Here is a 24454-nt window from a genome sequence, read left to right as displayed (position 1 = left end):
GTGTGATTTTCCCGTGACTTCCAATTTGCTTCACCACCATTTAATTCTGTTTCCTACTTGCCAGTCAATGCCGGGCCGAGACATCATGTTGTACGATCGTACTTTCTGTGATTCCTGATAATATCAATACTTCACATTTGATGAGTCGACGGTTCGTTCGTTATGGCAAGGATTACCGCTGCGTGGCGAATAATTATTCCGCAGTGCACTCCCACGGGCGATTATAAGTTTCCTACCGTGAGTCGCACGAGCAGTGCACTGCGGAGAGGACACCATCTAGCGGCGGAATGCGGGTAACTACTTCGTGCGGTGGCCGCCGTGAGAAGACGAAGCGAATGATTCACGTTCATCAGCGGGTTACCGAAATGACGCCGGTTCTGTCGTGGTCTTTGTGACGCTTTCGTTAATATTCATCTCTTCGAATGGATCTCAGTCGTGCCTCGTCGATTCCGTAAACCGGGCGTTTAAATGTCTTCGACAGCCCGCCGACAGTGTGCTTCGTAGGACGTTCGATGATAAACCGTTCCAATAAATCTGTCACGTCCTTCGCGGGCTTTGCGTCCTTCGAAGGAAAGGCTTCGTGCCATCGCCGTCATTAGTAGTAATCTTTCACGGCAATTGAGATCCGAGGACTCGACAGTGCGTGGATTGGAATTTTTGATCTCGGTCGTGATCGATTCGCTCTCCCTCGGGGAAATGGAACTTTCAAATTTTGAGCGAGTACGCGCCCGGCGAGGCAGTCGCCGGACAGCGGAGCAGGCCCCCCCGCACCATCTGGCGGCAGCGCGTGTTACTCCTCGAGCACTCGCGATGCGATGCTCGTCCCGGGAAGGTCGAGATTAATTATTACTTTGCTGCGAGTTCGTCGGCGACCGCTGACATTACTTCGTTCGTATCGAAGTCGTCGACGAAGGGACGAATACCACGCAGTGAATTCATTTCCGTTTCCCTCGAATGCGGATGCGCGAATTCTTGGGAAACATTCGACGGGGTGACGTTCATCTTTCCGAACAGAATTTTTCTCGGCATATTCTGGGCACGCATCGCTCGTGGTCGGTGATCGAAAATATTTTTTAATCGGTCGGAGAATAAAAATTACGCCCGGTGTTTTCGGGCCCTACGTGGTTTAACTTGGGTGATCGAACGAGAACCGGTGAATCGTACGCGGTGTGGCCGTCGGCGAGCACGCGACCGAATCCTTGAAAAGTTAGTCGTCACGATCGTGGCGACTCGAGGATAGAATTTCTCCGCGAGTGCGTTCGCATTCCTTTCCGTTGGATGGTCACCGGTTTCCGACAGCGGTCCCGTGATGCAATAATCGATTCCGTCGTCTCTCGTAGTCCGTCTTTGAAAATGTGCCGTTGAAAAATGTCTGGCGTCGCATTTGCACCGTTCGAATCCCGTACGCGTTCCGACCGGACCAAGTAGTTCGCCCTCGGCGGCGTTGGTATCTGCTCGCCGCGGAGGTACGTTCGCGGGTCTCGAGCGAGGAGGGAAGGAAGCCATCTGGCGGCGGCGGAGCGATGCTCGTCGCGGAAAAATATTCGCGACGAATGGAGATTTTAATCGCGGCGGAAGCGCGGAATTGAATATTTCGCGAGGGAGTCGAGTGATGCTTTAAAAAATTTTTTGCGGAGAATCCCGCTGCGCGCAAAAGTGAGGAACGCGTGTATAGTGGACGGGGAACGAGTGACGCGGGCCGCGGAGAGGAAATTCGTGGCTCGGTGACCGGGGTTCGTGAGATAAAAATTTTTTTCTGGGACCGGTACGTTTCGCGAGGAACTTCGGAGTGTCGGGGAGACCGCGGATGTGGAGTGATGGGTCGCGAGAAAAATGCGTGACTGGGTGATCGTGGCGCGGGAAGCTCCGGCCCTCGTTTCCACCGTAAGGATCTGAGGCCGTCGGGGACGGCGACGGAGGCGAGGGAAAGGATTGGTGTCGGAGGCGAGGTTAGCTCTCACGAGTCTCTGCGCGCTGAAAATAAAGACCTCCCCTGGTTCGTAATCGTGCGTTCAGACTCTCGAAAGAGAGTCAGCGCCGGCGAATGGAACGAAGCCGCCGGGGCTTTTGGGAACCCGCGCCTTCGGGCTGGACTCCGAGGCGTCTCCGGCGCCTCGGGACAGCCCCCGGGGCTTCCGACCTGGAGTTGGACTCTGGGTCTCCCTCGCGAGGGAGAAGGAAGTCCCCGGGGGCTTTTCGGGTGGTTTTCCGCTTCCGAGCGGAATGACCGGCCCGTCGCGCAGACGGCGGGCCGGTCGAACTGAAAATGCTTCGTCCCGGACGCTCAAAAAAATTTCTGGACTTAGAATAATTTTCGCCGCCCCCCCCCCCCCCCCGCCCCCCTACCGCGCGGCGCAGCCGCGCCGAAAAATTTTTTTGAGAAAAAATTTGAAAGGTTTTCGGGTGGTTTTAGGGGACGTCGGTGTGTCTCGCATCTGGAACGCGCGTCTGTCGTGGCGACCGCCGTTCGCGAATTTTCGAATTTCGTCGAGATTTGGGTTTTGTGTCGGCGGCGGGGTCGCGATCGTGCGCGTCGCGGCATCGGACGTCGAAAAAAAATATAAAAAAATGTGGGATATTTTTTCTCCGCGACGTTTCGACCTCGGTATCGATTCGATACCGCGGGAGTATCGACCGCGGTCACTTTCGATAGGTTCGACTTTGTAAATTTTTCCCGAGGAGAATATCGATCGTGGATTCGATTTCGACGGTTTTCCGTGCCGCGGAATGGTGTTTTCGTGGGATGGTACCGCGGACGATGGAATGCGCGATCGGATCTCGGATTTATTCGATGTCGAAGGTGGAAACATTGCAATTTCTTCCCGGGGCGATCGCCGTCCGTGGAGCCGATTGAAATGGGAAAATGCGTTCGCGATTCTCTTCGAGAAACGCTCGGGACGAGGTTTCGGCACGTCACCGAATGCGTGCCCGCATCGCGAAACTGCAGACTTCGTACGCGTTTTTCGGGAGAAACGTCGATGCAGAGACGGGTATTGGAGCGCGTCGATCCGATCGACTCGCAGGTGTATTCGATGGTAACCGTTTCGTACGGGATCGAAGCGGGGAACGTCGAATTTTGCCCCCTCGAAAAGCGTACCCGACGACCGTTCTGGTGGCGAGTTTGAATTCTGCGCGCGTTCGGTCTGGCGCGAGTAGTTGGGCTGCGGTGGCGCTGACGATCGCGAAATGCTTGAAATGGTCGCCGAAGAACGAAGGCGTCGCTCGCACGAAGGTCTCGGGAAACGATAACGTCGTGAAAATGAAAGAAAAAATACCATTCAAAAGAACGACCGACTCCGAGATTCGAACCCGGGACTCTGGGACCGCAGCCTGGCTGAGGAAAACATGGCGTGACATATTAACCTTGCAATGACTTTTTATACAACTTTTAATTGGAATAATCGAATGGAATTTTGAAGAACCTTAGAAATTCATTCAAGTGATGGAATACGCTTTTCCTTTCACGTCCATCGCATGCGAAAACGGCCTCGGGGCCCTCGACGTGCCGTGACCGTTATCCCATAAGAAGAGCATTGGATTCCCTGCAGATTGTTTTTCTTTTAATTTAAAAAAATATTTTTAACGGCCTCGATGCTTTCTTAACACCACAGAGTCAAAGGTTGGAGAATTTTTAAATACCATTCCGCTTCATCGTAGACATTTCGTTACCTTTTACCAAGTACTTTCTCTCCTCGAAAGCATGCATTTTCAACGTTCGACCAACAATGACTCTTTGCCGTGGCAACCACACCACAAAAACCTCTATTAGTGAGCGGGTAAAGAACGCGGTGCACTCACCGAGGAGGAATTCGTATGAATACTCTGTATAACGCGGTATTATTTGAAGGAATCGTACCGAGAAAATAACGTCTCAAAGACAGCTGATTGATGCGACGTCCGAGAGGTGGATCCCCCAGTGGCGCCTTCGGAACTATCTGCTACAGGCGAGCTTGGAGCATCAGGCAATTAGCCCACGACAAGATATTTACTATAAATTTGCTGCATTTCCTCTTCGCAGAGGCTGTATCGTGTGATCCTTTATATTTCCCTATGTGCAACAAATTTCCACACTCACCGCGTCGTGTGCATTGCAAAAAAATTCGTCCGAGTGAAGTGTTCTTGTGATCGGTGCATTTTGAAGTTTTTCTGTGAAAGTCTTAAAGTAATGCGTGTGACCGTGAAGTTAAGCAGTGCGCAAGCGATTACACCATCGAGTTTTAAATGCATGTGTACACCAGAGTTTATTATTAATGTAGTGAAGTTGCATGTTAAGAAATGTTGCGTTGCATCATACGGCCACACACTCAACCCTGGGTTCCCAGAACAGCATGTTGACATGAATACAACTTATGGGATATTTTTCAAACTATTCATTCTGTGCCTACGAGACTCCACAATAATGTTCCTTTTAATGTTACCTACGTTTCGATACGTCTCCCGTCCAAATCCCTCGGTAATTATGGCTTAAACGAATAATTTTCAGTAAGGCGATTGACATTTGATTTTTTGAGCCACGGAATGTAACAAATTTATTAAACCGTGGAGTCCTTCGCACTGACACTCGTCACGAATAATTGCCTAAACTTTCTTATCGTTTAAATACCGATTCCATCGAAATCCACTGGTTTTTACTGTTTATATGACATAATGTTGATTTTGAAAATTCGGCCTTTGGTAACTGTCAGGAAAAAATATGAGATATTTCTCGAACTATTCCTCTTTTGGCTACGAAACTCCACAAAATTGTTCTTTTCAATATTACCTACGTTTTCAAACGTCCCCCGTCAATATCCCTCGGTAATAATGGCTTATACAAAAAATTTTCAGTATGACAGCTGTCATTTCATTTTGTCATATTCATATTGTAATATTTTTTTCAAACCATTGAATAAATCGCACTGACACTAGTCACGAATAATTGCCTTAACTTTCTTATCGTTTTAAAATCGGTCCCATCAAAATCCACTGGTTTTTACTGTTTATATGAAATAATGTTGATTTTAAAAATTCAGCTTTTGCTAACTGTCAGGCACATTATATGGGATATTTTTCAAACTATTTCTTCTGTGCCTACGTGACTCCACAATAATGTTTGTTTTAATGTTACCTACGATTTGAAACGTCACCCGTCAAAATCCAACGATAATCATGGTTTTTAGAAATAATTTTGAGTATGAAGATGGAAAAATGATATACTCAGTATCAGATTGTAACACATTTTTAAAACTGTTAACTCTGTTGCACAGACACTAATCACGAATATTTGTCTCAATTTTCTTAACGTTTTAAAACCGTCCCCATCAAAATCCACTGGTTTTTACCGTTTATATGACATAATGTTGTTATCGAAAATTCAGCCTATGCTAACTATCAGGCACATAATATGGGATATTTTTCAAACTATTCCTACTGTGCCTACGAGACTCCACAATAGTCTTTGTTTTAATGTTACCTACGATTTGAAACGTCACCCGTCAAAATCCAACGATAATCATGGTTTTTAGATATAATTTTGAGTATGAAAATGGAAAAATGATATACTCAGTATCAGATTGTAACACATTTTTAAAACTATTGACTCTGTTGCACAGACACTAATCACGAATATTTGTCTCAATTTTCTTAACGTTTTAAAACCGTCCCCATCAAAATCCATTGGTTTTTACCGTTTATATGACATAATGTTGTTATCGAAAATTCAGCCTATGCTAACTGTCAGGCACATTATATGGGATATTTTTCAAACTGTTCCTTCTGTGCCTACGAGACTCCACAATAATGTTTGTTTTAATGTTACCTACGATTTGAAACGTCACGAGTCAAAATCCAACGATAATCATGGTTTTTAGAAATAATTTTGAGTATGAAGATGGAAAAATGATATACTCAGTATCAGATTGTAACACATTTTTAAAACTATTGACTCTGTTGCACAGACACTAATCACGAATATTTGTCTCAATTTTCTTAACGTTTTAAAACCGTCCCCATCAAAATCCACTGGTTTTTACCGTTTATATGACATAATGTTGTTATCGAAAATTCAGCCTATGCTAACTATGCTAACTATTCAGCCTACGCTAACCTAAAATGTAGTTCTTTAAGTATGGGATTTTCCCTCGACAAAAGGTAAGTACATTACATTTACTTGAGTTATGCTTCAATGAATTGTTATCACTCCAGTCAGCAAGAGAGGTTAAACAACTCTGAAGAACCAACGACCTTCAGATACTAGCCTGTCAAGTTCCTTCTCAACCTTTCCTTTGAATGAAATAGGAACTTGCCGTGGCTCGCAAAAAATTGGTTTCACACCCTCTTTTCATGCCGATTGTATTTTCCACATTAAAATGTGATCACATAATAATGATTAGCCGATACGAAAACAAATAACCGCCACGTCATTTTCTCATACCCTCGACTAACAGCTGATTTCATAAATGAGATTTTCAATGCGTATCATATGTACATCCACGGTTTACTATGATTTTTAAAAGTAAATGAAGCGAGTATTTATAATTGCGAGTCAATATTCCGTTAAATACAGAAAAATATATGAAATATCTAATGTTTACGGAAATTGCTACCCAAGTTTTTCATACTAGGTTGGGCGGAGCTTGGCAAGACTCCCATTGCGAAAAAAAATATTACAACGCTTCATTTGGAATACGGTCTCGTTGCAATGATGACCCGCAGAATAGCATGTGCTATTTATTGCGACTCATGTACAGAATAAGAGCCCAAAAGCATTGTCTTGTGGTGGCTAGGATATAGTCTGCTGATAGTAAGGAATTCGGCATCGTCTTGTTTCTCGTTCGGGGCCCGAACGTCGCTTGTTTTTCCCGTCAGCTGTCGGATTACCGGGGTCAAAAAAGCAGCCGTTCTCATATCACGGGATTAATACATTTTCGTTCCAATTTGTGGATTATTCGGCTATCCCGATCGATTCGACGTAACTTTCAATTTTTACGAATGACGAATTTAGGCATCATATCCCTGTGTTGTCGAGGTTATCAAAATAATGAAAGCAGTACTTCCAAGAGCAGGCACCTTTTGCGAAGTTACGTCTCCGGGAAAATTTTCGGTGGTACAAAATCTCTGTAACGAGTGTTAAATAAATGCCTTTGATGTTAACTACAGATTAAGTGTTATGATTGCATTTCTACACTGGAGTTTATTACTGATGTAGTCGAGTTATCGTGTTGCCTGTTCTACGACCGGCAAATGTGATTGCATGATATCGTTCGTTAAGAGACGATGTGTTTTTGATTAATTTTGAATTAACTACGTCTTCTGTTCATGGGGATGGATCGGTGGTTTGAAGTGGTGTCGATATATTTTGAATGTGCAATGGAAGTTGGCGGGAATACGTGCTTTTATTATTGTCAATTTTTCAGGTTGAACTGTGATGAGCCGATCGCCGCCGACAACCTGTAAATATACCCTTGGGAAACATAAATGCATTTCAACTGTTGAATGGCTGTTGGGTAATTTTAAGAAAGCAAGTGACGGTCTTACGAGGAATCCTGCCCGAGTCTTAGAAGTGAAGTTTTGTTGTGATCGGTGCATTTTGAAGTTTTTCTGTGAAAGTATTAAAGAAATGCGTGTGACCGTGAAGTGAGCGGTGTGCAAGTGATTAAATGATCAAGTTTTAAATGCATGTGTACAACAGTGCTTATTATTAGTGTAGTTTAGTTGCATGTTAAGAAATATTGTGTTGCATCATACAGCCACATACTCCACAGTGGGTTCCCAGATTTGCATGTTGACACGATGACAACTTTGTGAACATTTATGGGATATTTTTCAAACTATTCATTCTGTGGCTACCAAACTCCACAAAAATGTTCGTGTAAACGTTACCTACGTTTTGAATTGTCTCCCGTCCAAATCCCTCGGTAATTATGGCTTAAACAAATAATTTTCTGTATGACACATGTAATGTTATTTTTTCACCGGCAGATTGTAACATATTAATTAAACCATAAATTCAATCGCACTGACACTCGTCACGAACAATTGCCTAATTTCTCCTATTCTTTTAAAACTAGTCCCATCAAAATCCGTTGGTTTTTACTGTTCATAAGATATAATGTTTATATCGGAAAATCAGCCTTTGCAAAATATCAGTCACTTGAAATGAGATGTTTTTGAAATTACTAACTCTAGGGTTACGAAACTCTACAATAACGTGTGTATAATTATTATCTACGTTTTAAAGCGTCTCCCATCAAAATCCCACGGTAACTATGGTTTTTATGAATAACATTGTGTTTGACTCTACGAATTTCATGTTGACAGACAGGGATTGCAACATATTAATTAAACCATTAATTCAATCGCACTGACACTCGTCACGAACAATTGCCTTATTTCTCCTATTCTTTTAAAACTAGTCCCATCAAAATCCGTTGGTTTTTACTGTTCATAAGATATAATGTTTATATCGGAAAATCAGCCTTTGCAAAATATCAGTCACTTGAAATGAGATGTTTTTGAAATTACTAACTCTAGGGTTACGAAACTCTACAATAACGTGTGTATAATTATTATCTACGTTTTAAAGCGTCTCCCATCAAAATCCCACGGTAACTATGGTTTTTATGAATAACATTGTGTTTGACTCTACGAATTTCATGTTGACAGACAGGGATTGCAACATATTAATTAAACCATTAATTCAATCGCACTGACACTCGTCACGAACAATTGCCTTATTTCTCCTATTCTTTTAAAACTAGTCCCATCAAAATCCGTTGGTTTTTACTGTTCATAAGATATAATGTTTATATCGGAAAATCAGCCTTTGCAAAATATCAGTCACTTGAAATGAGATGTTTTTGAAATTACTAACTCTAGGGTTACGAAACTCTACAATAACGTGTGTATAATTATTATCTACGTTTTAAAGCGTCTCCCATCAAAATCCCACGGTAACTATGGTTTTTATGAATAACATTGTGTTTGACTCTACGAATTTCATGTTGACAGACAGGGATTGCAACATATTAATTAAACCATTACTTCAATCGCACTGACACTCGTCACGAACAATTGCCTTATTTCCGTTTTCGTCTTAAAGCTTGTCTCGTCAAAATCCGCTGGTTTTTACGGTTTATAGAACATAATTTTGATATTGGAATTTTAGCCATTGCAATATCTCGGGCACTTCTAATGGGATATATTTTAAACTAATGAATCTAAGGCTACAAAACTCGACACTAATGTATGCTTTAATATATTTTTCTTTGTCTGATACACTTTGCCATTATCTTTTGTTTGTGTAGAATTCCATTTTAATCATATTATTTGAACGGCGATATGCATGCATCGCGCCCGCGTCAACTTGGCCCAAACGTTTTTCATGGCAACGAAACTCGGGAGATTAAGACGGGATTTGGAGAAATTTACTATTGATCATCAAGTGTAATTTAACTCATTGCCGAAATCTTCCCTTTTTTTCAACCCTTGATCGTTTACTGAGATTACTGTCGTAATAACGACAAGGGTCTCCAGGTTTACGTAACGGGGGAAAAAGTTTTGGGCCAAGCTAACGCCCTATGATAATTTCTTCTGGATATCGGGTGGAATAATTAAAAAATTTCGATTCTGACGGCAATGATATTTTATGGGAATGGAAGGTGTGAATATGTGATAAATTTAATAGTCATCCTGAGTACATCGGTCGAGAAATGTAATTTCGAGGTGAAAAGTTTGACATAGGAGTTTTTCCGAGTGATGGCATGAAATATGAAAAAACATTAATTTTCTTTGGAACGTCAGTTAGGATATTTTTTAAAGTTGTGAATGATGAAACTCGGTGGAAATACTATTTTAATAACACTTGACGACACGTACTGATGGATGACAGACTAGTGAGTTCATGAATGGCACTGTTATTTCCAGCACCATATGTTAACAACTTGCCGTGAAGTTTATTATAAAACATTGACTTCTAATCTGTATGCGTAGACATGCTCATACATTTTTTAACTTTATTTCAGGTTCGCGTCCCCTGCTGTGGCCCCAGTTTTGCTGAGCCAGAAGTTTGCCTGTCCATGTTGGTCTCCAAGTTGGACTTGCCATCGGCTCTTGAAGCTATACAAGTTCAAGATTAACTTCGATGGGTAACCACGACAGTGTTGCTGAATGCTGACGAAGAAATTAACCTTTGCCAATATCATTTGTTTTTGTAGAATTCCATTTTAATCACATTATTTGCAACAACATATCACGGTCCAATCTCCAAATGCAAACCTGAGGTCTATCTCCCAAACTAATAAGTCGATCGTTCTGAAACTTTAAATTCACCATCTATTAGGTTATGCGAACGTTTTCATACGTCTCCTGTCAAAAAAGGAATTAAATTCTGTATTTCAAGGAAAATTTCAAATTCACTCCTGAAACGTTTTCTGTTCCCTGACATCTCCTGACATTTAAGTTAAACTATTTTATGGATCGATCCCAAACTACCCACGTTGGTAGTGCCCTTAACGGTCATCGTTTAAAACCATGTTTCATTTAAATAATTGGGTAATTATGTCTCGTGTGGCGAAAAAAGTTTTTGCTTCAAAAATGGCTTGCGCTCCCAGAAAGTAACGTCAACCTGATATTTATCTCCCAAACTAATAAGTCGATCCTTCTGGAACTCCACATTTTCATCTGTTACGGTGGAAGGAACGATCCAAACAGCTCCTGTCTGAATCCCTCTTAAATTACTGTTTTTAAACACATGTTTTTAATTTTGCAAGCGAAAAATTGGATTTTTCAAACACATCCTCTCAGATTTATCTTAAACTACTCGAACCCCAGGGACTGAATTCACCACGATTTGATACTCACATTATTGTGGACGATTAAAAACAAATTTCATCAGAATCGGTTCGTAATTGACCATTCTAGCACGAAATATAATTTTGGCCACATCACGCTGAAAACGTCAAACAGAAAACTGAAGTTATTTTAGGAACTCATAAGTCGATCGTTCTGAAACTTTAAATTCACCATCTATTAGGTTATGCGAACGTTTTCATACGTCTCCTGTCAAAAAAGGAATTAAATTCTGTATTTCAAGGAAAATTTCAAATTCACTCCTGAAACGTTTACCGTTCCCTGACATCTCCTGACATTTAAGTTAAACTATTTTATGGATCGATCCCAAACTACCCACGTTGGTAGTGCCCTTAACGGTCATCGTTTAAAACCATGTTTCATTTAAATAATTGGGTAATTATGTCTCGTGTGGCAAAAAAAGTATTTGCTTCAAAAATGGCTTGCGCTCCCAGAAAGTAACGTCAACCTGATATTTATCTCCCAAACTAATAAGTCGATCCTTCTGAAACTCCACATTTTCATCTGTTACGGTGGAAGGAACGATCCAAACAGCTCCTGTCTGAATCCCTCTTAAATTACTGTTTTTAAACACATGTTTTTAATTTTGCAAGCGAAAAATGTAATTTTTCAAACACATCCTCTCAGATTTATCTTAAACTACTCGAACCCCAGGGACTGAATTCACCACGATTTGATACTCACATTATTGTGGACGATTTAAAACAAATTTCATCAGAATCGGTTCGTAATTGACCATTCTAGCACGAAATCTAATTTTGGCGACAAAATCCATCGCGCTGAAAATGTCAAACAGAAAACTGAAGTTATTTAAGGAACTCATAAGTCGATCGTTCTGAAACTTTAAATTCACCATCTATTAGGTTATGCGAACGTTTTCATACGTCTCCTGTCAAAAAAGGAATTAAATTCTGTATTTCAAGGAAAATTTCAAATTCACTCCTGAAACGTTTTCTGTTCCCTGACATCTCCTGACATTTAAGTTAAACTATTTTATGGATCGATCCCAAACTACCCACGTTGGTAGTGCCCTTAACGGTCATCGTTTAAAACCATGTTTCATTTAAATAATTGAGTAATTATGTCTCGTGTGGCGAAAAAAGTTTTTGCTTCAAAAATGGCTTGCGCTCCCAGAAAGTAACGTCAACCTGATATTTATCTCCCAAACTAATAAGTCGATCCTTCTGAAACTCCACATTTTCATCTGTTACGGTGGAAGGAACGATCCAAACAGCTCCTGTCTGAATCCCTCTTAAATTACTGTTTTTAAACACATGTTTTTAATTTTGCAAGCGAAAAATTGGATTTTTCAAACACATCCTCTCAGATTTATCTTAAACTACTCGAACCCCAGGGACTGAATTCACCACGATTTGATACTCACATTATTGTGGACGATTAAAAACAAATTTCATCAGAATCGGTTCGTAATTGACCATTCTAGCACGAAATATAATTTTGGCCACATCACGCTGAAAACGTCAAACAGAAAACTGAAGTTATTTTAGGAACTCATAAGTCGATCGTTCTGAAACTTTAAATTCACCATCTATTAGGTTATGCGAACGTTTTCATACGTCTCCTGTCAAAAAAGGAATTAAATTCTGTATTTCAAGGAAAATTTCAAATTCACTCCTGAAACGTTTACCGTTCCCTGACATCTCCTGACATTTAAGTTAAACTATTTTATGGATCGATCCCAAACTACCCACGTTGGTAGTGCCCTTAACGGTCATCGTTTAAAACCATGTTTCATTTAAATAATTGGGTAATTATGTCTCGTGTGGCGAAAAAAGTTTTTGCTTCAAAAATGGCTTGCGCTCCCAGAAAGTAACGTCAACCTGATATTTATCTCCCAAACTAATAAGTCGATCCTTCTGGAACTCCACATTTTCATCTGTTACGGTGGAAGGAACGATCCAAACAGCTCCTGTCTGAATCCCTCTTAAATTACTGTTTTTAAACACATGTTTTTAATTTTGCAAGCGAAAAATTTAATTTTTCAAACACATCCTCTCAGATTTATCTTAAACTACTCGAACCCCAGGGACTGAATTCACCACGATTTGATACTCACATTATTGTGGACGATTTAAAACAAATTTCATCAGAATCGGTTCGTAATTGACCATTCTAGCACGAAATCTAATTTTGGCGACAAAATCCATCGCGCTGAAAATGTCAAACAGAAAACTGAAGTTATTTAAGGAACTCATAAGTCGATCGTTCTGAAACTTTAAATTCACCATCTATTAGGTTATGCGAACGTTTTCATACGTCTCCTGTCAAAAAAGGAATTAAATTCTGTATTTCAAGGAAAATTTCAAATTCACTCCTGAAACGTTTTCTGTTCCCTGACATCTCCTGACATTTAAGTTAAACTATTTTATGGATCGATCCCAAACTACCCACGTTGGTAGTGCCCTTAACGGTCATCGTTTAAAACCATGTTTCATTTAAATAATTGGGTAATTATGTCTCGTGTGGCGAAAAAAGTATTTGCTTCAAAAATGGCTTGCGCTCCCAGAAAGTAACGTCAACCTGATATTTATCTCCCAAACTAATAAGTCGATCCTTCTGAAACTCCACATTTTCATCTGTTACGGTGGAAGGAACGATCCAAACAGCTCCTGTCTGAATCCCTCTTAAATTACTGTTTTTAAACACATGTTTTTAATTTTGCAAGCGAAAAATTGGATTTTTCAAACACATCCTCTCAGATTTATCTTAAACTACTCGAACCCCAGGGACTGAATTCACCACGATTTGATACTCACATTATTGTGGACGATTTAAAACAAATTTCATCAGAATCGGTTCGTAATTGACCATTCTAGCACGAAATCTAATTTTGGCCACATCACGCTGAAAACGTCAAACAGAAAACTGAAGTTATTTTAGGAACTCATAAGTCGATCGTTCTGAAACTCCACTCTCGTCTTTGTTTTAGTAAAAGGAACCTTTTAGACCTCTCAGGTCAAAATCCGTCTTCAATTACTGATTTTGCATTAATTTATTGTATCGAAACTGAAAATTTCATTTCTTATTTAACAAATCCTGAGATACGTTTTAAACCGTTTCATCCTTCGCACTTAAACTCGTCACAAACAATTCTCTTAATTTTCTTATCGTTTTAAAGCTGGTCCCACCAAAATCCATTGTTTTTTAAGGTTTCTAGGATATAATGTTGATTTTGAAAATTAAGTTTGCAAAATGCCAGGCACTTCAAATAGCATGTTTTTTAAATAAATCATTCTGAGGCTGTAACACTTCACAGTAATGTTTGTTTCTATAATATATGGATATAATAAAATAATACATGGACTCTTGTCCAAAGACCAGAGGGTGAGGTCATCATTAGCAACAATTGGGTTTTGAAATTGAAAAATTTGTGGTCTTGAGCAATCTTCGAAGGAATTGTTTTTGTAGATGCAAATTGGGGTGGAGATTGTGATGATGAAGACACTAAACCTTTTACAGGCTATGTATTCATTTTGGGCAATGCAGCCATTTCTTCGGAAACCTCCAAGCAAAGATCTTCTTCTGCAATGAGATACTGCTTACCTTTAATTGGACCTAGGAAATCTGCATGAATTTGATCAAATACCTCTTTAGTATCAAGGAATTTTAGTGGCAGACTTTGAGAAACATGCATACACTGATTTGGTCTTATACTTAAACTATCCATTCTCCTCATATACATCCTGCAGGATTTAACGAGAACCTGTCCTTTAATACACTTTGCAGACAATGATTTAGAACCTTAATATAATTTTTCTTTGATTACTCTGGCTTTGATGTTCCCTGAGTCTTCAGGTGCATGGGTCCAAATTATCTCCTTTAATTAAGGCTCCAATGTTTGGAATAAATTCAAACATTTTCAGGATAAAGTATCGTTTCTTTTTTACCATATTAAAATATTCAAACCTGAAATAGGACTCCTAAGTATTGGTTACCAAATTGGCACTCTTATGTATTAACCTGGGGTAAATAAACAGCCACCACTGATTGTATATTTTTGACACTGAATTAGAGATTCCATGGGCTATGAAAATCTTACCCTAGAGCCTGAGGAAAAAATATTGCTTTCAATGGTAATTCTCGGAATCAAATACATGGCCATTGCTTATGCTGTATAACACAGTGTGTTTTTGCTTGCCATAGGTGAATAAATTGTGTAACATGTGAGTGAGTGAGCTTTCTGACCAGAAAATATTTCAGCCTAGACGCCACAAGGGAAAAAAGAAGTTCGGTAGCTTGATATGGGCTGGATTTGGCAGCTTCAAAGAGTCAACCTTGACATGGTAAGGAAAACTCAAACTTGACATGAGTTAACATGCTATGTGGGTCGTATGGTGGCTGATGTAAATTAGAATAGCAAGAAACATTTCACAAACAAAGTTTGCAATATCAATCATTGATTGGTTCTATAATGTTTTTTGCATTACTGCACGTCTAGATTCTATATTTTCCATCAATTATTTCAGTCAGTTTAATGACTGTAATATAACCACGCAAGTTTTCGGCGTGGTGTACTCGAATTTTGTTTAAATTAATTATTTCCTGCAGTTAACTCAATCAAGACCGTTACTATTCACTTGATCACACTTTACTGTTGAATAAGTGATCCGATAACCTATTTTTAATCGTGAAAACTATTTTTTAAAGTGGTCGTAACGCCAAAACATCCGTTTTTGCAACCTCAGCTAGTCCATTGCTTAGATAATATGTTTCCGTCAGTCTATTCATACCATAATGTTAAAAAATCACTTGTTCGCACTCTACTCTTGAGAAAACTTAAGAATACCGACTCGATTACTGCATTTTGTTATGACGAAAACGTAAATCAGAAAGTCACTACGACAGATCACGACAAGAATATATTGGCTGATTTCTGCTTCGCCTGTAGATCGATGTCGTTGTAATAATCTCGGTGGATGCATAAAATTTTTTAAAAATTGCTTAACCCTAGATTTTTATAACCACCAGTCTGAATTATTCGTAATGTTCTCATACCCTCTACAAACAGCTGATTTCATAAATGAGCTTTTCGATGCGTATCATTATTACAGCCAAGGTTTAATATGATTTTTAAAAGTAAATAAAGCGAGTATTTATAATTACGAGTCAATATTCCGTTAAACACAGAAAAATATATGAAATGGTTATGCAAACTGCTACCCAAGTTTTTCATACTGGGAGAGGCGGAGCTTAGCAGTGGAATTCGGCAGTGTCTTGTTTCTCGTTCGGGGCCCGAACGTCGGATTACCGGGGTCAAAATAGCATCCGTTCTCATATCACGAGATTAATACGTTTTCGTTCCCATTCGTGGATTATTCGGCTATCCCGATAGATTGGACGTTAGTTTTTATTTTTACGAATGACGAATTTATCCATTATATGTCTTTTTCGTCGGGGTTATCAAACTAATGAAAGCAGTACTTCCAAGAGCAGGCACTGTCTGCTAACAGCGAAATTATGTCTCAAGAAAAACTTTCGGCGGAGAAAATTCTCTGCAACTAGTATTAAATAAATGCCTTTGATGTTTTTCTACTGATTACGTGTTATAATTGCATGTCTACACTGGAGTTTAGTAATGATGTAGTCGAGTTCCTCGATTTGATGATTGCGTGATAGAATTGATTTAGTACCGTGACGAAGAAACTACATGTGATGCATTATATTTGGCTTCAGTTGATTGCTCTCTTTCCTATTCTCTCATCTCTGATGTTCACCATAAAACTTACAGCATGTAACGTGTTTCGTAGTCCAGAAACCCACGCCGCACCGTACCGATTTTGGAAAAAAAAATTATAATGCAGTACTGGTTGCCTTCTCCTAACTTCAAACTCTAAGGCGATAATATGCTATACCGTCGAGACAGAAATGTAATTCTTATCTTTGTCAACACCATACAACGTGTGTGTACGACAATCACTTGGTTTCAGATTTTTAATCCCACAATGTACACTAAATTCCTGTCCTAAGTTTACTCCGAAATGCCACGCCGAGCAGTCGAGATGACGGAAAAAGCCGTTTATTTAACACAAAGTGGCCACCAAGCAATGTTTTACGTGTTATTTCACATCAACACACATTCTAGAACAAGATACACAGCAATTCGGATTTTTAAATACCATGTTATTCGGGAAATCCGTGTAAAACTTTGTACTTGAGTCGTGGACGTGAAAGAGTTGTAACGGTGACGGTGAGTTGTAAAAAGTTTTGGGCCAAGCTAACGCCCTATGATAATTTCTTCTGGATATCGGGTGGAATAATTAAAAAATTTCGATTCTGACGGCAAGTATATTTTATGGGAATGGAAGGTGTGAATATGTGATAAATTTAATAGTCATCCTGAGTACATCGGTCGAGAAATGTAATTTCGAGGAGAAAAGTTTGACATAGGAGTTTTTCCGAGTGATCGCATGAAATATGAAAACACATTAATTTTCTTTGGAACGTCACTTAGGATATTATTTAAAGTTAGGAAACTTAGGATTTTATTGGAAATATTGCCTTTGCAAAATATCAGGCACTTGAAAAGGGATATTTTTGAAATTATAAATGATATTGAGTTGGAATCTAGAAATGTCATGTTGACATCCTGAGATTGTAATATATAAGTCGTGTATTCACTAATAGCATGAACTAGCTTGTGTTATTTGAGAATATGATATACCTTGTACATTGCCATGAACAGCCTTTCAAACACCTGACAAATGCTAAACGACATTTCAACTTCATTCTTGTGTTTGGTTAATGTGTGAGATTTTACAACCTGTGAAAGTTACGTAGCATGTATCGTTTTAATAGTCTCTGTAATTCCATTTCAGGTCTTGGAGGATCACATCGGATCTTACATCAGGGAGAATGTCGGTTATTTTAGGAAGCTTATGACTGGAATTGCTGTGCTGTACAATCCACATTTTCGAATATATCCTCGTTTAAACTACGAACACTATCACATACAAATATTTTTTTAACTAAAACTTTTTTAAACTAAATAATTATGCACACTGAATTGCAGTGACTTATAACTTCATGCATGGTACAATTTGAGAATGTTTCATGGTATATCTTCACTTGAAGGAAGGCTCTATTGACAGGAATTCAATTTAAGTGTGAGCCAAAGGGATATCGATATATGTCAGATTTTAACTTTCTTTCAGATTCACGTCCTCTGGCATGTAGGAACGGGTCTGTCCTGATCATTTAAACCACGTCTGCTGCATGAGAAGTTTGCCTGAAAGAAAGCCTGTGGTCTCCATGTCTTATGCTGTTGGAGTTATGTCCCATGCTGTTGGAGTCCTTGGTGAATGCTGACAAGGAAATATTTCTCTATGTGACAAACCTTTGCTGATATTATTTGAAACTGTTCATTTTGGTAGCACTTAAACTGCACAAAAAAATTTGAATTAATTACCCCAACGTTTTAAACTTGTCCGATCGAAATGCCTCTTGAATTTGGTTTCCACACAATGTCTAACATTCCATCACTAATCTTACTCTAGGAACCGGGACGTGCACATATGACAGTACATTATTCGAGCTATCGACTTTGTGGCACCAAAACTCCCCACAAATATTTGATTCGATCACATCAATGTTTTTAAATCCGTCCCACCATGATACTGAGTTGAAAATTTTCACGCGAAAAATCTGACCGGTGATAACTCTTGAGCTACAGTTTTAACCATGAGTCGCATCGCTCCCAAACTCTGCAGGAATGTACTACACATAATTGTGATCGTTTTAAGACATATTTCGCCGAAATCCGTCGGTAATTATCCTATATATGGCAAAATAAGGTTTTGGGTCAAAATCCCTTCACGCTATACCCCAATACATATAAAACCACGGTTATCTCTGGAACTATAAATTCAATCGCTTGGAGACACTTCACTCTTATTTCTTTTAGTTCTATAGACCTTTTAAGCGTCTCCTGTCAAAATTCGCCTTGAATTACCTAATGCTACATATTTGTCCATTAAACTGAGTTGAAAAATTTCACGCGAAAAATCTGACCGTTATAACTCTTGAGCTACAGTTTTAACCATGAGTCGCATCGCTCCCAAACTCTGCACGCATGTACTACACATAATTGTGATCGTTTTAAGACATATTTCGCCGAAATCCGTCGGTAATTATCCTATATATGGCAAAATAAGGTTTTGGGTCAAAATACCTTCACGCTATACCCCAATACATATAAAACCACGGTTATCTCTGGAACTATAAATTCAATCCCTTGGAGACACTTCACTCTTATTTCTTTTAGTTCTATAGACCTTTTAAGCGTCTCCTGTCAAAATTCGCCTTGAATTACCTAATGCTACATATTTGTCCATTATACTGAGTTGAAAAATTTCACGCGAAAAATCTGACCGTTATAACTCTTGAGCTACAGTTTTAACCATGAGTCGAATCGCTCCCAAACTCTGCACGCATGTACTACACATAATTGTGATCGTTTTAAGACATATTTCGCCGAAATCCGTCGGTAATTATCCTATATATGGCAAAATAAGGTTTTGGGTCAAAATCCCTTCACGCTATACCCCAATACATATAAAACCACGGTTATCTCTGGAACTATAAATTCAATCGCTTGGAGACACTTCACTCTTATTTCTTTTAGTTCTATAGACCTTTTAAGCGTCTCCTGTCAAAATTCGCCTTGAATTACCTAATGCTACATATTTGTCCATTATACTGAGTTGAAAAATTTCACGCGAAAAATCTGACCGTTATAACTCTTGAGCTACAGTTTTAACCATGAGTCGCATCGCTCCCAAACTCTGCACGCATGTACTACACATAATTGTGATCGTTTTAAGACATATTTCGCCGAAATCCGTCGGTAATTATCCTATATATGGCAAAATAAGGTTTTGGGTCAAAATCCCTTCACGCTATACCCCAATACATATAAAACCACGGTTATCTCTGGAACTATAAATTCAATCGCTTGGAGACACTTCACTCTTATTTCTTTTAGTTCTATAGACCTTTTAAGCGTCTCCTGTCAAAATTCGCCTTGAATTACCTAATGCTACATATTTGTCCATTATACTGAGTTGAAAAATTTCACGCGAAAAATCTGACCGTTATAACTCTTGAGCTACAGTTTTAACCATGAGTCGCATCGCTCCCAAACTCTGCACGCATGTACTACACATAATTGTGATCGTTTTAAGACATATTTCGCCGAAATCCGTCGGTAATTATCATATATATGGCAAAATAAGGTTTTGGGTCAAAATACCTTCACGCTATGCCCCAATACATATAAAACCACGGTTATCTCTGGAACTATAAAATCAATCGCTTGGAGACACTTCACTCTTATTTCTTTTAGTTCTATAGACCTTTTAAGCGTCTCCTGTCAAAATTCGCCTTGAATTACCTAATGCTACATATTTGTCCATTATACTGAGTTGAAAAATTTCACGCGAAAAATCTGACCGTTATAACTCTTGAGCTACAGTTTTAACCATGAGTCGCATCGCTCCCAAACTCTGCACGCATGTACTACACATAATTGTGATCGTTTTAAGACATATTTCGCCGAAATCCGTCGGTAATTATCCTATATATGGCAAAATAAGGTTTTGGGTCAAAATTTCGTCGTACCATATGGTTCAAACGCAAATCTGATGATATCGTAGGATCTAATAATGCTATCGTTTTCAAACTCAATGCACTTATTTATGATAGTACTATGAAGCTTTTAATAGCCTCACCTCAATATCCCTCCATGATTACTGATTGTAAACATACATTTTGAATTTTACAAGTGAAAAATTCCATTTCTCAACCACATACCTCTCAGATATTTCCTAAACTACTCAAACCTCTGTGCCTAAACTCACTCACTACGATTAGATACTCACAATATTTTGGACGTTTTAAATTTAGTTTGAACCAAATCCGTTGATAATTAAGCATTCTAGCACCAAATCAAATATAATCAAATTGTGTCCATTCCAAGGGTTATTGCTTTTGGCTCCAAGGTGAATGGATGGCTTCATATACACTAGTTTCTATAACATTTTAGTGGTGATAGCACAATTTTATATCATAAATGTATAAAGAACTTGATATCTCAGCTCTTTCCATGCATGTAGACATCATCACAAGGAATTTTAGTGGCAGACTTTGAGAAACATGCATACACTGATTTGGTCTTATACTTAAACGATCCATTCTCCTCATATACATCCTGCAGGATTTAACGAGAACCTGTCCTTTAATACACTTTGCAGACAATGCTTTAGAACCTTAATGTAATTTTTCTTTGATTAATCTGGCTTTGATGTTCCTTGAGTCTTCAGGTGCATGGGTCCAAATTATCTCCTTTAATTAAGACTCCAATGTTTGGAATAAATTCAAAAATTTTCAGGATAAAGTATCGTTTCTTTTTTACCATAATAAAATATTCAAACCTGAAATTGGAGAACTAAGTATTGGTTACCAAATTGGCACTCTTATGTATTAACCTGGGGTAAATAAACAGCCACCACTGATTGTATATTTTTGACACTGAATTAGAGATTCCATGGGCTATGAAAATCTTACCCTACAGCCTGAGGAAAAAATATTGCTTTCAATGGTAATTCTCGGAATCAAATACATGGCCATTGCTTATGCTGTATAACACAGTGTGTTTTTGCTTGCCATAGGTGAATAAATTGTGTAACATGTGAGTGAGTGAGCTTTCTGACCAGAAAATATTTCAGCCTAGACGCCACAAGGGAAAAAAGAAGTTCGGTAGCTTGATATGGGCTGGATTTGGCAGCTTCAAAGAGTCAACCTTGACATGGTAAGGAAAACTCAAACTTGACATGAGTTAACATGCTATGTGGGTCGTATGGTGGCTGATGTAAATTAGAATAGCAAGAAACATTTCACAAACAAAGTTTGCAATATCAATCATTGATTGGTTCTATAATGTTTTTGGCATTAATGCACGTCTAGATTCTATATTTCCCATCAATTATTTAAGTCAGTTTAATGACTGTAATATAACCACGCAAGTTTTCGGCGTGGTGTACTCGAATTTTGTTTAAATTAATTATTTCCTGCAGTTAACTCAATCAAGACCGTTACTATTCACTTGATCACACTTTACTGTTGAATAATTAGAAGAATAAGTGATCCGGTAACCTATTTTTAATCGTGAAAACTATTTTTTAAAGTGGTCGTAACGCCAAAACATCCGAATTTTTCGTAATGTTCTCATACCCTCTACAAACAGCTGATTTCATAAATGAGCTTTTCGATGCGTATCATTATTACAGCCAAGGTTTAATATGATTTTTAAAAGTAAATAAAGCGAGTATTTATAATTACGAGTCAATATTCCGTTAAACACAGAAAAATATATGAAATGGTTATGTAAACTGCTACCCAAGTTTTTCATACTGGGAGAGGCGGAGCTTAGCAGTGGAATTCGGCAGTGTCTTGTTTCTCGTTCGGGGCCAGAACGTCGGATTACCGGGGTCAAAATAGCATCCGTTCTCATATCACGAGATTAATACGTTTTCGTTCCCATTCGTGGATTATTCGGCTATCCCGATCGATTGGACGTTAGTTTTTATTTTTACGAATGACGAATTTATCCATTATATGTCTTTTTCGTCGGGGTTATCAAACTAATGAAAGCAGTACTTCCAAGAGCAGGAACCGTCTGCTAACAGCGACATTATTATGTCTCAAGAAAAACTTTCGGCGGAGAAAATTCTCTGCAACTAGTATTAAATAAATGCCTTTGATGTTTTTCTACTGATTACGTGTTATAATTGCATGTCTACACTGGAGTTTAGTAATGATGTAGTCGAGTTCCTCGATTTGATGATTGCGTGATAGAATTGATTTAGTACCGTGACGAAGAAACTACATGTGATGCATTATATTTGGCTTCAGTTGATTGCTCTCTTTCCTATTCTCTCATCTCTGATGTTCACCATAAAACTTACAGCATGTAACGTGTTTCGTAGTCCAGAAACTCACGCCGCACCGTACCGATTTTGAAAAAAAAATTATAATGCAGTAGTGGTTGCCTTCTCCTAACTTCAAACTCTAAGGCGATAATATGCTATACCGTCGAGACAGAAATGTAATTCTTATCTTTGTCAACACCATACAACGTGTGTGTACGACAATCACTTGGTTTCAGATTTTTAATCCCACAATGTACACTAAATTCCTGTCCTAAGTTTACTCCGAAATGCAGGTTCATAAATACAAGGCCATTGAAGTCAACAACTGTGAGGGAATTAAAATCACAGTTCAATCATGGGCCTAATCATCAAACAAGAGATTTCTTAGGAGGAGCAATGACAAAATGTTTATGAAGTAAGGTTCATTTGTTATGCAGGTTCATAAATACAAGGCCATTGAAGTCAAAAACTGTGAGGGAATTAAAATCATAGTTCAATCATGGGCCTGATCATGAAACAAGATATTTCTCAGGAGGAGCAATGATAAAATGTTTATGAAGTAAGGTTCGTTTGGCTTGCAGGTTCACAAATACAAATCCATTGAAGTCAACAACAGCAAGGAAATTAAAATCACAGTTCAATCATGGGCCTAATCAGCAAACAAGAGATTTCTTAGGAGGAGCAATGACAAAATGTTTATGAAGTAAGGTTCAGTTGTTATGCAGGTTCATAAATACAAGGCCATTGAAGTCAACAACTGTGAGGGAATTAAAATCATAGTTCAATCATGGGCCTAATCATCAAACAAGAGATTTCTTAGGAGGAGCAATGACAAAATGTTTATGAAGTAAGGTTCAGTTGGCATGCAGGTTCATAAATACAAGGCCATTGAAGTCAACAACTGTGAGGGAATTAAAATCACAGTTCAATCATGGGCCTAATCATCAAACAAGAGATTTCTTAGGAGGAGCAATGACAAAATGTTTATGAAGTAAGGTTCAGTTGGCATACAGGTTCATAAATACAAGGCCATTGAAGTAAACAACTGTAATGGAATTAAAATCACAGTTCAATCATGGGCCTAATCATCAAACAAGAGATTTCTTAGGAGGAGCAATGACAAAATGTTTATGAAGTAAGGTTCATTTGTTATGCAGGTTCATAAATACAAGGCCATTGAAGTCAAAAACTGTGAGGGAATTAAAATCATAGTTCAATCATGGGCCTGATCATGAAACATGATATTTCTTAGGAGGAGCAATGACAAAATGTTTATGAAGTAAGGTTCAGTTGGCATGCAGGTTCATAAATACAAGGCCATTGAAGTCAACAACTGTGAGGGAATTAAAATCACAGTTCAATCATGGGCCTAATCATCAAACAAGAGATTTCTTAGGAGGAGCAATGACAAAATGTTTATGAAGTAAGGTTCAGTTGGCATACAGGTTCATAAATACAAGGCCATTGAAGTAAACAACTGTAATGGAATTAAAATCACAGTTCAATCATGGGCCTAATCATCAAACAAGAGATTTCTTAGGAGGAGAAATGACAAAATGTTTATGAAGTAAGGTTCATTTGTTATGCAGGTTCATAAATACAAGGCCATTGAAGTCAAAAAACTGTGAGGGAATTAAAATCATAGTTCAATCATGGGCCTG

General features: G+C 38.8%; 1 long non-coding RNA gene across 6 annotated transcripts; it reads left to right on the top strand.

The window, feature by feature from the left end:
* Positions 1–6792: 6792 nt before the first annotated feature.
* Positions 6793–18661, top strand: LOC124173530. 6 transcript variants are annotated; one of them, XR_006868604.1, is made up of 4 exons: positions 7091–7895; positions 10002–10124; positions 17685–17922; positions 18021–18661. It is a non-coding gene; the product is annotated as an uncharacterized LOC124173530 (long non-coding RNA). The 6 variants fall into 6 exon arrangements; XR_006868601.1 differs by lacking the exons at positions 17685–17922; positions 18021–18661 and adding an exon at positions 6793–7084 and having other exon boundaries at positions 7395–7895; positions 10002–10743; XR_006868605.1 differs by lacking the exon at positions 17685–17922.
* The last annotated feature ends 5793 nt before the right edge of the window (positions 18662–24454 follow it).

This window comes from Ischnura elegans, unplaced genomic scaffold (assembly GCF_921293095.1).
Source record: "Ischnura elegans unplaced genomic scaffold, ioIscEleg1.1, whole genome shotgun sequence".
NCBI classification, from domain to species: domain Eukaryota; kingdom Metazoa; phylum Arthropoda; class Insecta; order Odonata; family Coenagrionidae; genus Ischnura; species Ischnura elegans.
Note: the sequence above shows the minus strand (reverse complement) of the source record. Positions and strands in the feature narration are given on the sequence as shown.